At 38.3% G+C, this 13247-nt stretch overlaps 1 long non-coding RNA gene across 2 annotated transcripts in view; it reads left to right on the forward strand.

Annotated features, from left to right (window-relative positions):
• Positions 1–11985, forward strand: part of LOC141512579 (uncharacterized) — a 54420-nt gene extending 42435 nt beyond the window's left edge. For both annotated transcript variants that reach the window (XR_012475531.1, XR_012475532.1), the window contains one exon: positions 11459–11985. This is a non-coding gene — a long non-coding RNA (uncharacterized LOC141512579). The remainder of the gene's footprint in view (positions 1–11458) is intronic.
• Positions 11986–13247: the final 1262 nt, after the last annotated feature.

Raw genomic sequence — 13247 nt, forward strand, 5'->3', positions numbered from 1 at the left:
CTGGAGGGAGTGAGGAGTGGGTGAAGAGGGACAGCAGAGTTTGAGTTGACCTTGAACAATGGGCTGGAAGCCAGTCTCCCTTTCAGCTGAGTGCAGGCTGTAGCCCATACCTGAGCCTGAGGGGGTGGGTGGGGGCAGATACCCTTTGTTCCTGGCAGAATGCTCAGCTAAAAGTATGGAGCTCAGGTTCCACATGGAGTTGGACAATTTCCAGTCATGCAGACCTCCCTTCCCCCAGCCAAAGATTCTGCAGCTAAAGTTGGTTCTCAGACCCACCTCTCACCAAAGCCTCTACGGCTAATGCCAGTCCTCTGGCTTTCCCAGTTGCTGTCCCTGCACTGTCCCTCTGCTCTCCACTCCTGGTTCACCCATGATCTACTGAGTCAGACCATGTTGGTAGGTGTTCTTCTCCTAGCTCCTTTTTCTTGATTTTGTTGATCAAATTTCTGGTAAGAGGTTTCTTTCATGTTATTTTTGAAGGGACACAGGGAGAATTTAATGCAGTGCCTGTCTTCTCTCCACCATCTTGGCTGGAAGTCCTTTGCCCTTCAATCTTGAGGACCATGACATCAGGGAGGTGATTCCATGACACATATATTGGATTTGAATGAAGGGGGGCTGTGCTAAGTTACCAGCCTCACTTTCCTTCCAGAGCCATCTGGGTCCAGTGGCCAAACAGGAATCAGGACAACTGGAGATGGCCCTGGATGTGAGGCAATTAGGGTTAAGTGACTTGTCAAAGGACACACAGCTAGTAAGCATCAAGTGTCTAAAGTTGGCTTTGAACTCGTCTTCCTGACTCCAAGGTCAGCGTTCTGTGCCACTAGCTGTCTTAAGTCCAGTAATGGAGTCTCTGCAAGGGTACAGACATTTTAGTCACTTTATTTGAATAATTCCAAATTGCTTTCCAAAATGCTTATGTTATCTCACAGCTCCAACAATAATGTGTTAGTGCCACTTTTTGTCATTTTTGCCAATTTTCACAGTATGAGATGAAACTGCAAGTTTATTTTGATTTACATTTTTTCTTAGTATTAGTTATTTGAGAAGTTTTTTCATGTGGTTCTGAATATTTTACAATTTTTTTTGGAGAACTGTTTATTTAACCATTTATCTATTGGGGAATGTTTATTAGTCATACAAATTTATTAGCTATTGATATATATTGGGTAGCAAACCCTCATCAGAAAAAGATTGCTGCTTTGTAATATAGTATAGTTTGAAATCTGAAAGAGATATTGCTCTTTTGTCTCTATTTCTTTCCATCATTTTCCTTCATACTCTAGATCTTCTGTTTTTCCAAATGAAATTTTGTTATTATTTTATTAAATTCTAGAAAGTATCCCCTTGGTAATTTTGTTGGCATGACATCAAAAGTATAGATTCATTTCATATTTTAATAACCTAGGTATGAACACTGAATATTCCTTCAGCTATTTAAGTTGTTCTTTTTATCATTAAGGAGCATTTTATAATTGAATTCATTTAAGTCTTTTGTGTATTTTGGTAGGTTGAGTCCCAGATATTTTATGCATTTCATAATAATTTGGAATAGGATTTCCCTTTCTGTTATTGTTTCTTGTGTTTTGTTTTTGTTATAAAGATATACTGTCTATTTCTTTTTTAGATTTTTGCAAGGCAAATTGGGTTAAGTGGCTTGCCCAAGGCCACACAGCGAGGTAATTATTAAGTGTTTGAGGCCGGATTTGAACTCAGGTACTCCTGACTCTAGGGCCAGTGCTCTATCCACTGTGCCACCTAGCTGCCCCATACTGTTGATTTTTGAGATTTTATTTTGAAGTCTGCAGCTTTGTGGGAGTTATTGTCATAATCAATATCTTTGCTGATTATCTAGGATTTTTCCAGGTTAAGCCATATAATTTGCTCAACGTGGATAGTTTTGTTTCCTCTTTACCCATCTTTATATTTTACATTTCTTTTTCTTGTCTTTTTGCTATGGGTAGTGATTCCAAAACTATGACAAATAATAGTGAAAAAAGTGGGCATTTTGCTTCACTCCCATATTTATTAGAAAAGATTCTCATGGCAAATGATGCTTGTTTTTATAATATAAAGGTCCCTCTATGCCTAGACTTTGTAGGGTTTTTAGCATAAAAGAGTGTGGTACTTTTTCAAAGACTTTTTCTGCATCTATTCAGATGATTATGTAGTTTTGGTTTTTAATATAATTGATTATGTTGATTGTCATTCTAATATTGAATCATCCTTGCCTCTCTGATAGAAATTCCATTTGGTCATATTGAATGATTTCCTGGATAAATTGTAGCTTGTCTGAAATTTTTGAGTTAATATCCTTAATGATATTGATCTATTGTTTTCTTTCTGTGCTTTATCTTTCCCTGACTTAGGTATTAGGATTATTTTTGTGTCACAAAAGAATTCAAGTAGTATTTTTTACTCTAATTTTGAGAGTAATTTGTGAAGTCTGGGTTCTAACAGTTCTTTGAAATTTTTTATAGAATTCTTCTATGAATCCATCATGATCAGGAGTTCCCCTACTGCCCCTCCTTTGTTGGTTCTGTTATAACTAGATCTCTTTCTTTTCCTGAGTTTGGGTTATTTTAGATCTCTATCTGGTCTTTAGAAAGTTTGGGTATTTACATTTTTGAAGTTATTCCTCTATTTCTTTTGTGTTCTCAGTTTTGTTTGCACATAACTTCATATAAAATGTTCTGATTATTTTTGTTTCTTGTTGCTGTGATTTCACCTTGTTCATTTGCTATTTTATTAATTTGATTTTCTACTCTTTTTAAATTAGATTAGATAATGGGGCGGCTAGGTGGCGCAGTGGATAAAGCACTGGCCCTGGAGTCAGGAGTACCTGGGTTCAAATCTGGTCTCAGACACTTAATAATGACCTAGCTGTGTGGCCTTGGACAAGCCACTTAACCCCATTGCCTTGCAAAAGCTAAAAACTAACTAAATAAATTAGATTAGATAAGGGATTATCAATTTTATTAGCTTTTTTAAAATACCAGTTTTTGTTTTACTTTTCATTCTATATATTTTTTGTTTTCAATTGATCTACTTCCCCTTTATTTTTAATATTTAGTATTTTGTACTAATTTCAGGCTTGTTTATTGTTGACTTTCTAATTTTTAAAAACATTCAGTTTGTTAATCCTCTCTTTTTCTATTTTGTTTATGTATGTTTGTAACGATATAACTTTTCTCCTGAAAGGGAAGTTTTAGCTGTATCCCAGAAATTTTGGCATGCTGTTTCATTATCATTTTCCTTAACATAATTATCAATTGTTTCTATGATTTGCTCTTTGACTCACTCATTGTAAAAAATTTCATTGTTAGGACTCCATTTGAGTCTGTATTTTTTGTTTATTGTTCCTCAATCATTATTTTTATTGTGTTAAAGTCTACCAAGGATATATTAACTATTTCTGTCTTTTTACACTTTTTACAATATCTCTGTGCCCTAGTACATGGTCAATTTTTGTAAAATTCTACATTGTGCTAATAAACATGTATGGTCTTTTACTGTCCCATTTATCATTCATTCCTCGTTTTGATGAGGACCAATGATATCACGGGGGGATGTCTTGACTCCAACATGAATTGGCTTTAAGTGAAGCAGAATTGAGCAAATTTTTCAACTTGACTCTCTCTTCTGGTCATCTAAATGAAGTGGCAGAACAAAAGATGACTAGCGGATGATCTGAATGCAGCGGATGACCTTGGCATCTTCAATGTGTGACCAGGCTCTAAGTATTCCACAGCATCAGCTTCAGCCACCTTTATGGTTGGAACAAATTGTTCTCATCTATTCATTTTGCCAGGGGAAGTCTTTACTGCTTGGCGTTGACACCTCCCTAACTGATCAATAAGTCTGAGGCTTGTCCCATTGAGAAGATGCCATAAGTCTTTTAAAACTCTAGTTTCACCAGCAATTTATTTGGTTCATTTATTTTCCCCTCTTGTTTATCTTTCTGTTAGACTTATCTAAAACCGAGAGAGGGATATTGAAGTCTCCCATCATCATTGCTTTAATATTTTTGTTCTCTTGTAGTTCAGATGTTCACTTTACAAGCTGAGATGAGGCATTTGGAGCATATAAATTTATTATTGATGGTGGTTCCTTTCAGCATAATGTGGTTTCCTTATTTATCCCTTTTTATTTTTTTGCATGTTTGTTTTTGCTTTGTCATGAGTGCAACTTCTACTTTTTTGGATTCATTTGATGCCTAATAAAAAAAAATTCCATACCCTTACTTTTGTTTTGCATCTATTTTGTTTTTTAAATGTATTTTTTGTAAGCAAACTGTCACTGTTTTTCATTTTATTGGATTGTTAATCCATTCATTTTTTTTTATTTTAAGGTTTTTGCAAGGCAAATGGGGTTAAGTGGCTTGCCCAAGGCCACACAGCTAGGTAATTATTAAGTGTCTGAGGCCAGATTTGAACCCAGGTACTCCTGACTCCAGGGCCAGTGCTCTATCTACTGCGCCACCTAGCCACCTCCTCCATTCATTTTTAAAGTTATGAAAATTAGCTTTATATTTTCCTCTGTCTGCCTCTAATATTTTTTCAAGTTATATTTTTCCTCTCCTGCTACAAACACAGTATTAAGTTTGTTCAATTACTTTACTTAAAATCTTTTTCAAGATGGCTCTCTTTTTTGTTTTTACTCAGGTTTTATAATTCTTCCTCACTATTTTTCACTCTCACTCAAAAAGATTCTGCCTTCCCTTCCTCCCCTTCAATAAATCCTGTTCAATAAGTCCTGCTTTTTTTTTAAAGGGGGCTAGAAGAGAACCAGCTCTGGAGTAGGACCTGAGTTCAAACTCTGCCTTGGGCACTTAATAGCTGTGTAACCCTGAGTAACTCATTTAACCCTGATTGTCTGAAAAAAAGAAAGACACTTTCATTTTTTTTTGTACCTTTTCCAAGAAAAATATTTCTCTCATTCTGCATCCTTTTTTTCCTCTGCCTACTTTAGATGCTAATTCTCTGATGCATGACCCCTATAATTATCTGATCTTTCTCTTTTCTTTGTATTTCTCATGCTATGCATCAAAGTTTACAAGTTTCCTATCTGCCTTTCGTAGCTTCCTCTTTTCTACTGTGCTTCTTTCCATAACAAATGTCAATTATTGCAAGTATCAGAGAGGACCCTGCCCCATGGTAGAGCCCTTTCCCCACCATATTCTTGATGATGCTATCTACCATCTCCCTTGGTTACCTTTCCCCCCCATTTGCTTCCAAATCTTCTCCCTGGGTTCATACCCTCTCATTCTCACAAGTGTTAGTTGCTCTCACATTTAGAGCTCTTGGTGTATTGTATGAGATATTGGTCTATACCTCATTTCTGCCAGACTGCTATCTAATTTTCCTCGTAGTTTTTGTCAAATAATGAGTCTTTGGGGTTTATCAAACACTATATTATGTGTTTGTTTGCTTCTGCATATTTTATATCAAATCTGTTCTATTATTTTGCCAGTATCAAATCATTTTAGTAAGTACCACTTTGTAGTACAGTTTACTATCTGATACTCTTAAGTCATCTTCTTTTTATAGTCTTTTAAAATTTCATTATCCTTGACATTCTTGGTCTTTCATTCCTCTATAAATTTCACTTATTACTCTTCTAGGCTTATAGATAATTTTGGTGGCGTTTGGTATAACACAAGTAACATGATTTAGGTATAATAATAATTAATAATAATTATTATTTTCTTCTTCTAGCTGTGCATAATTCTTTGTGACCCTTGGGACATTGTTGGCAAAGATACTGGAGTGGTTTGCCATTTCCTTCCCCAGCTCATTTTACAAGTGAGGAAACTGAGGCAAACAGGGTCACACAATATTGTCTGAGGCCAGATTTGAACTCAGGAAGATGAGACAGGACTTCAGACCTCTATCTACTATGCTACCTAACAGCCCTAAGATAGTATTAATATTTTATTAAATTGGTTCAAACTATTTAATGAGCTACAAATAATACTCTTATAATCATTTGGAGTTATTGTTATTTCTGCAAAGTGTTTTATAGTTGGAGGTTCATATGGTTTCTGAGTAAATCTTGGAGTTCTCTATTTTGTAGCTTTTGTAGTTATTTTGAATGAATTTTTCTTTCTAAATCTTTCTTGCTATACTTCTATTGTTTCTATAAAGGAATGCTAATGATTTATGTGGATTTATCTTATTCGATTCTGTGGAAATCATTAATTACTTAAATTAAATTTATTTAATTCTTTAAGTTTCTCTACATTCACCCCAATATATCATTTGTGAAAAAATATTATTTTATCTTTATCCATGATTATTCCTTCAATTTCTTTCCTTTTTTGTCTTATTATAGCTAATATTTCTAGCACCATGTTAAACAGTAGTGATGATGAGCACCCTTACTTTATCTCTGTTTTTTTTTTTTTTTTTGGTTTTTGCAAGGCAATGGGGTTAAGCGGCTTGCCCAAGGTCAGTCACACATCTAGGTAATTATTAAGTGTCTAAGACTGGATTTGAACCCAGGTACTCCTGACTCCAGGGCCAGTGCTTTATCCACTGCGCCATCTAGCTGTTCCATTTCTGTTCTTTATAACCTTTTTCATTACTTATAATTTTCTCTCTTGGATTTAGGTAAATAATATTTAAAATACTAAGGAAAGATCTATTTATTCCAATTATTTCTAGAGGTTTTTTTTTTTAATAGAAATGAGTTTTGGCTTTTGTCAATTTAGTTTTACTCTCATTTAAGATCAAGTTTTCCATAAAAACATGCTTCTATTTTAATTTATCAATTCAAAGGACTAAAGCTATTTAATTTTCTTAATTTCTGCTTTATTATTTAATTGAGAATTTTTGATTTGTTCACATTTTTTTAAAAATTGCATGCTCAGTTTATTTATTTGTTTAGGATTAGGTTTAGTTGTCTCATTAAGAACTCTTTTGATGATAAAAGCATTTAGAAATATAATTTTCCTCCTCAGAACTGCTTTGGCTGTAACCTATAAGTTTTGGTATATTGTCTCATTATAGTCATTTTCTTTGTTAAATTTTTCTTTTGTTTCTAAAATTAGTTCTTTGACACACTAGTTCTTTAGAATTATGTTAATTGGTCTCCAACTGCTTCTCAATTCTTTAAGTGATCTTTACTGAATAGAATTTTTTATTGCATAACATATAATTCCTCCACCCCTCAGTTTTTTCCCCAGGTCATTGTCCCTGTCCTAGTTACCCTCTCTTCCTTTTCTCACCTTACGAATCTCTACAATGTTCTCTTTTCTCAAGCCCCTTCCCCCTTTATGGAAGATCTTGCCCTGCCAAGCTTCCGCTTTGGAATATTCTTACCACCCCCTGCTTTTTCTCCTATTCATGTGGGGATGAATGAAGGTAAAGAAAATTATAAAACCAGGTAATCATCCCTAATTGAGTCACTATTCTACCGTAGCAGCTCTCCCAGAGCTTTTCATTCCTCATTAAACTTTCCATGGCTCTCTTTTCCCTTTTCAGCTGAGAACCATGCCTCATACTTCCTTGGAAGAGTTGATGTCATTTGCCTTTCCCTCTTCCCCCTTCTCATCTCACATCAGCCCGATGCCTTCTGCTACCATCTCTTCCTTCACCCATACCTCACATACTGAGATGACTCTTCTTGCCAGGCAGCTGCCAACTCCACTCTCTCACTTATTCCCAATCTCTATCATTCTATGATTGCTTCCCTAATATGTCCCCACCCTTCAACAACTCAACTCTCATTTGACCCATGCACCCTTGTTATCATCCCATCTCTCTCTCTTCTCATTTATGGCTAAACTCACCCTTGGAAAAGGCTGCCTGTTCATTGGTTCCTCTCAGTCACATGTCTAGTTTGGTTTTGAACTTCATCATTCAGCTGAGCATCTGTGATCCAAAGTGACTAGGTATCTCTTAGCTGCCGAATCCAGCGGCTTTCCTCCCTCTTCATCCTTCTCGAGCCCTCACTTGTCTTTGACGCAGCGAATCACATTATTATTATTATTATTATTTTTTAGCAGCATTTTTAATACTTTCTTTTTTTTTTTTTTAGGTTTTTGCAAGGCAAATGGGCTTAAGTGGCTTGCCCAAGGCCACACCGCTAGGTCATTATTGTCTGAGACTGGATTTGAACCTGTCAGGTACTCCTGACTCCAGGGCCGCTGCTTTATCCACTGCACCACCTAGCCGTCCCTAATCACATCATCATCATTATTATTATTATTATTATTATTATTATTATTAGGCTTTTTTTGCAAGGCAAATGGGGTTAAGTGGCTCGCCCAAGGCCACACAGCAAGGTCATTATTAAGTGTCTGAGACCGGATTTGAACCCAGGTACTCCTGACTCTAGGGCGGGAGCTTTATCCACTGCGCCACCTAGCCGCCCCTATTATTATTATTATTATTGTTATTATTATTATATGAAATAATCTCTTTCCTCAGGAGCTGAATATAATGGTATAATATAGTAAAAAGATAGAGTCAATGGGTGATAAAGGGAAGTACTGGGAGGAAGAGAAAGGAGAGGAAGAAGGAGCTAAGATATTTCACATAAGAGTCAAGAAAAAGCTTTTTCAATGGAGTGGAATGGGGGAAGGCTAGGGAGAATGAGTGAGCCTTCATTCTCATCAGAAATGGCTCAGAGAGGAAATAACATATACCCTTAATAGGGAAAGGAAATCTATCTTACCCTAGAGAAAAATGAGAGGAAAGGGATGGAATAAGGGGGAATGGGGGGAGGGAAGGGGGGATTAGATAGAAGACAGGGAAAATTGTGAGAGAGGGTACCCAGATACAATACACTTTTGGACAGGGATAGGATGAAAGGAGAGAGAGAATAGAATAAAGGAGAGTGGGGAGGAAGAGAGTAGAGGTATAGCTAGTAATAGCAACTGAGGGAAAAATATTGAACCAACTTCTCTGGTGGACTTACTATTGTTTTTTTTGTTTTTAGATTTTTGCAAGGCAGTGGGGTTAAGTGGCTTGCCCAAGGCCACACAGCTAGGTCATTATTAAGTGTCTGAGGTCGGATTTGAACCCAGGTACTCCTGACTCCAGGGCTGGTGCTCTATCCACTGTGCCACCTAGCTGCCCCTCTGGCGAACTTATGATTAAGAAGGCAACTCACCCCAGAGACAGAGCCATTGGAATCTGAAAAAAAAAAATCTCTTTTCTCAAGTTTTTGGTGACATTGTTCTCTGCTGGTTTTTTCCTTCCCTAACTGGCTTCTCTTCAGTTTTCTTCATCCAAATCACACCCATTTCCTGTAGCTGTCCTTCAGGACCTTCTTCTCTTCTTCCATACTTCTTCACTTGGTGATCTCATCCGTTACTAAGGTTTCAAATATCATCTCACAATCTTTTTACCCTGTTTTAATCTCCAGTCTGTAATCTGCATCTGCCTTTTGGACATCTCAGAGTAGATGATTCAGAGACATCTTAAACTCAACGTGTCCAAACTTTAATTCACTCTTATTTCCCAAATGCTTCCAAAACTCACCATGCTCACCATCACAACCCAGTTGTCAACTATTATTTCTCACATATACAAAGTACAGAAGAAATTTCATCATTATCACTACAGTACAAGTAGTACTGTATTGGAATTACCATATCCATTATCATTTTTTTATTACCATGTTTTTAAACAAAGTTGTTGGTAGTTGTGATTTGTGGTGTGATGCAGTTCTCTTTCCATTCTTTATAATGGAAATGAGCTCATTTGTTTGTTGAAATATATCAAGTTCACCCAAAAAATTTGAGGAAGCAATAAGGGGATTGGAGTAGATGGCCTCCCATGCTCACATGACCCTCTGGCATACAAAAGAAAAAGGTATTTTGAAGTCATGTGACTTAGCATTGGTCAGTCATGAGAGAGGAATCTAGGAGTGGGAGAGAAAATATGGAAAAGGTCATTTTAAAAAAATGCTTCCAAATCTGGACCGCCAAGAAGCAGTTCTTGAAAGAAAGAAGAAAATAGTTAAAATCTGATTTGGAAAGGGAAGAATCCTTTAGATTCCCCCCCCAAAAAAAAATCTTTTAAAGTATTGTTCAGCTCAAAATCCAGAAACATTCCACCCATCAGTGGCCACATCTCTAAGTGTGTGACTTCAGGATATTCCTGAGCTGACCTATCCCCAAAGCTCAATCAAATACCCCAGAAGTGAGGGATCCCCCCTTTGGACTGGGGGTGAGATTGGGCCAAATTGGCCAGCCTGCACTTTCCTGAGGCTCAGAGAGGTAGCAGAGAGGGCTGGGAGAGCCAGGTTTGAATCCTGGGTGGAACCTGGGCAAGTCTCCTAATGACCCCCAGGGTCAGATTCCTTATCCATAAAATAGGGATAGTGATAAAGCCCACCTCCCCATGGGGTGCCAGGGTCAAATGAGATGGGCCACCCCCGACAATGGCTGATTTGTCCACCAGGTGGCGATCTCCCTATTTGAACTTGCACTGAGCACTGCCCAAAGTTTTTGTCTCTTTTCAGTGGTTTTAGGATGACTTTATTTTTAACACTCAGCGTCTATGGTTCAGGGGCAAAAGCATTTTTTGTTTCTGGAGCCTTTGCTACATAAGAATTCTCTAAAATTTTCACTTCCTCTTTGTTCCAATTTTAGTTAATATCGTTTCTAACAAATCAATAATGCAAAAGCAAAACATCCTGGAGGGGGGAGGGGAGAGGGAGGGACAGACAGAGATTGAGAGATGGAGGGGGAGAAAGGAGGGAGACAGAAAGGAAGAAGTAGAAGGGGGGGAGAAGGAGAGAGCGAGAGAGAGAGACAGAGAGAGAGAGAGACAGAGACAGAGACAGAGAGAGACAGAGACAGAGACAGAAAGATAGACACACAGAGATACCAGAGACAGAGACACAGAGACAGACAGAGAAAAACAGAGATACAGAAACACAGAGAGAGAGAGAGAGAGACACAGAGGGACAGAGACAGGGGTGGGGTGGGGAGAGAGAAGCAGCAGTCTGGTCTAGCAGAACCATCTGAGTCCACAGGAATCTTGGGTTGACGTGGAGCCAAGAGCACACTGTCCCATCCTTTTCCTGTCCCTCTGGTGTCTCTATTTTCTGCCTTTGGTTCTCCTGGAGATGGCTGCATCGGCCCCTGGAGGCTGCAGAAGGTTGCCCAAAACACCAGAGCCCTAGGACAGAGTCCATGCCAGGGTTTGCAGCTAGTTGAGACCACTTAGCTGGTAGAGTCCTAAGGAGTGACCAGGGTCCAAGCCCGATGCCAGGGCCTGCTGCCAGGCCCAACACGCAAGGGAACAGCGCTTCCATCATCTAGGTCACATTTGGAAATGAACTTGAAGGGAGTGAGGCAAACTATCAAAAGTTACGAGCAGGGAACTTTCCAGGGAAGAAATCCAAGCTATCCCTCACCACACTGAAAAGCTCCAGATCTCTAATTAATAAGAGGAATGCTAATTAAAATAATGCTGAGGTTCCACTTGCACCCATCCTACAGGCAAAGCTTACAGAGAGGAAAATGGCAAGTGTTGGAGAAGTTACGGAAAAACAGGCCCACCATGAACTGGTCTAGTTCTTCTGGAAAATGATTTGGAACTAAGCCCCTGAAGTCACTAAAATATGCTTTGACCCAGAAATATCAATACTGGGAAAGTCCCTCAAGGGATCAGAAGAAGAGGAAAAAGTTGCATCAATACCAAAATATTTATAGGGATTTTCCAAGAAAATGGAAAATGGGGGAATGGCCAAACCAATTATTGTATATGAATATGATGGAATATTATTGGACATAAGAAATTAAAAACAGGCAATTTTCAGAGAAAGCCGAAGACCTCTATGAACTGATGCAACATGAATCTGAACAGAACCAAGAAAAACAATTCAAACATCAGGAATGTTATAAAGAGAAAGAACTTTAGATCAATGCAAAAATAAGCCTCGGATTCCAGACTGAAGATGAAAGAAGGCAACACTCCACCCCGAGAAGTTCTAAATACAGGCAGTATAATTTGCTTTGTTCATATACACACACATACATTATATGAATTTTCTTTTTTTGTTGGTCTGTGTGAAGCAGAAAATGAATTCTTGTTATTTGAAAAAATGATTCACTTAAGTAAAAGAAAATATTGAAGTTGATGGAGAAAAACTTTTCCCCAGATCATGGCTACTCGTGTCTAATACCCGAGTGTCACTCTGGCTGGCACTTCCTTGGAGATTCCAAGGGGAAGCGTGATGCCTGGACAGACTTCCAGAGATCTGTTTCTTTCCTTTGTGCTGGAGGTGTGGGTGTGGGTGGAAATGGACTTCCTATCGGCCATGTAGGATCACCAATATGGTACTTTTGGAGAGTGGACCCCAACCATACTTTAGTATGCTGGAACCATCCTATAGGAGACAGTGGCAGTACTAATTCAGGGCTGACTCTACTGCTCCTTGGCTTGAAATACCAACCCTCTAGTACAGAAACTCCCCCTGGATGCTTTATTTTATTTTTTAAATTTACTTTTTTAAGGGGGTGGCTAGGTGGCACAGTGGATAGAGTACTGGCCCTGGAGTCAGGACCTGAGTTCAAATGTGCCCTCAGACACTTAATAATTACCTAGCTGTGTGGCCTTGGGCAAGCCACTTAAACCCATTGCCTACAATTTTAAATAAAATGCTTTTTAAATTTTAAGGCAATGGGTTTAAACGATTTTGAGCTTTACAATTTTTTGCCTAATCTTGCTCCCTGCCCCCCCACCAGCCCGGAAAGGCAGTCTGTTAGTCTTTACATTATTTCTGTGATATACACACTGATCTCAGTTGAATGTGATGAGAGAAAGAAATCATATCCTTTGGCTTTTTTTTTTAATGGCAAGGAACTGGAAATGGAGGGGATGTCCATCAATGGGGGGCTAGCTGAACCTCTGCATGAAAGTTACGGAAAGTGACTGTTGTGTACACAACACACCCCACTCTCACCCACAGCACACACACCAATGCCACCCACATCTATCTCTGTGTGTGTGTGTGTGTGTGTGTGTGTGTGTGTGTATATATATATATATATATATATATGGCACCCCCCACTCTCACACACAACACACACACATATACATACACACACACACACACACACACATGCTGCCCACATCTATGATGCAGAACACCACACATTGTGAGATGATGGTCAACCAGGACGTGGGCAGTTCCATGGCAAGAATGATTCTCAAAGACTGGAGCAAAACATCCCATTTTCACTTTTTAAAACTACAGTTTCTTTTGTCATATTTTCCCCCTGAGCT

Source organism: Macrotis lagotis, chromosome 2, assembly GCF_037893015.1.
Source record: "Macrotis lagotis isolate mMagLag1 chromosome 2, bilby.v1.9.chrom.fasta, whole genome shotgun sequence".
Taxonomy (NCBI): domain Eukaryota; kingdom Metazoa; phylum Chordata; class Mammalia; order Peramelemorphia; family Peramelidae; genus Macrotis; species Macrotis lagotis.